At 33.7% G+C, this 1785-nt stretch overlaps 2 long non-coding RNA genes across 3 annotated transcripts in view; one reads left to right on the top strand and one right to left on the bottom strand.

The window, feature by feature from the left end:
• The window catches only part of LOC128247053 (uncharacterized), a 490960-nt gene that overhangs the window by 43002 nt on the left and 446173 nt on the right, over positions 1–1785 (bottom strand). For both annotated transcript variants that reach the window (XR_008263494.1, XR_008263493.1), the window contains exon 3: positions 338–446. This is a non-coding gene — a long non-coding RNA (uncharacterized LOC128247053). The remainder of the gene's footprint in view (positions 1–337; positions 447–1785) is intronic.
• The window catches only part of LOC128247054 (uncharacterized), a 148565-nt gene that overhangs the window by 64171 nt on the left and 82609 nt on the right, over positions 1–1785 (top strand). The gene's annotated exons all lie outside the window — the stretch shown is intronic.

Below are 1785 nucleotides of genomic sequence, written 5' to 3'. Positions count from 1 at the left end.
TTGTTATCTCCCCCTTTTCTTATCTCTCCTGAAAAAAGAATTTCTAACTTCCGGTCAGTCATTACTATGATTAGCCATTACTATGATTGACCGTTGACTGAACACTATTCAATTTTTTTTCTCCGTGTTTTTCTCCTTGTCTCCGTATTCTTTCTGTTGAAGAGCGTAGCTCGAAACGTCAAAGACTTTCCGTATTCCCGAGCGTCATACTAATACATACTTTTGTTATTTACACCACCTGTCCTCGTCTGTTGTTGTTTTTTCGTACATTCTCCCATATATATATATATATATGTATTATGTATGTATGTATCTATATATATTCGCCTTATCTTACCTTGGGTCTTCAAATTCTTGATGGAATCGTAATATACGTCAACGTCTTCAACATTTTGAGATCTAAGGGAGATCGTCTCCCAACAGGTTTGATCACAGATAATTTGTTCCTGCGAATAAGAAAAAGAAACAAAGTGACCTCCAGAATAGGACTAGTAATTTTATTTAAATATCCCGATACGGTGATTGACATATTTGATCGGGGCTTGATTTGAACTCAGACCGGCACACAGAGCCCGAACTATTACCGCAAAGCAATGTATTCGACAGCCTGACGAGTCTGCTAATTGGCCGCATCTCAATATTCAACGTTACCTTGGTTTACACATACTCCGTTTGCACGACTTCCTTTTAGTCCGGTTTTGGTCTTGGTCGAGTTTTCTTTAGCCCATTAATATACAAAAATACCGTTTCGTCGTTCACATTTTGGTTTTTCGTTTTCTGTTCATTATATTCTCATTTCGCCTCTTTGACATTGAGGAAGGCCAGACTCTAAATTAACACTTAACTCGTAAATTAAAAAAAACAAAACAAAACAAAAAGAATATTATTAAATAGTTTCAAGATTAAATCATAGCATTAAAATCAACAAAGTCAACATTTCTGGAAATTAATATAAATATTATATAAACTTTGAAATGGAAGAGGTGCAATAGGAATTGCAAAACAGTTCAATGGACTCGAAGTAACAGTTAGAAAAATAAAAAGTAAATGGAAAACATTGGAGCCAGCATAATCGCTGTGTCTTAATTAACTATAAAACATGCATCATATATGCGGAGTAGCGTAGTGGAAATAGAGGATAAAAAGTTTATTATTTTGGATGGAAGTTAAAACCCAGTATTACGGCAGTATGCGCGCACGCGCGCACACACACACATGTGCGCGCACAAATATTAATGTGGATTTTATATAAAGTTATAATAAAAACAATTTATAATAAAGTGCAAAATCACTGAATACTTTTTGTAGGATATATATTTATTATACTTTTAGAAGAAGACTTGTGACAATGTCGTTGTATGGTGAGTTCTGATGGAAAGATTTTAAAGAAGATTTTATTGTTGAACGTTAGAGTTGTGTTCTTGTTCGGTCAAGCATGTAAAACCTTATAATCCGGTGTGCCTCTGTAGGTGTGTTAGCTTCAGGTCTTTGAGGTTGTTAGTACAGAAATTTGGTTATTACGTTTCCGGTTTCGCAAAGAGATACACATTGATATGTACCCGCACCCATAAGCACACATACACATACACACACATACACACACATACACATACACACACATACACATACACACACATACACATACATACACATACACACACATATAATTTTGTGTGCATATGTGTTTAAATATATGTAAACAAGCATGTTAGTACATATACATATATATATGTGTGTATATATATATATATGTATATATATATATATATATATATATATATATAT

The sequence above is a fragment of the Octopus bimaculoides genome, chromosome 2 (genome assembly GCF_001194135.2).
Source record: "Octopus bimaculoides isolate UCB-OBI-ISO-001 chromosome 2, ASM119413v2, whole genome shotgun sequence".
In the NCBI taxonomy this organism is placed as follows: Eukaryota; Metazoa; Mollusca; class Cephalopoda; order Octopoda; family Octopodidae; genus Octopus; species Octopus bimaculoides.
This window is presented reverse-complemented; position numbering and strand designations above follow the sequence as displayed.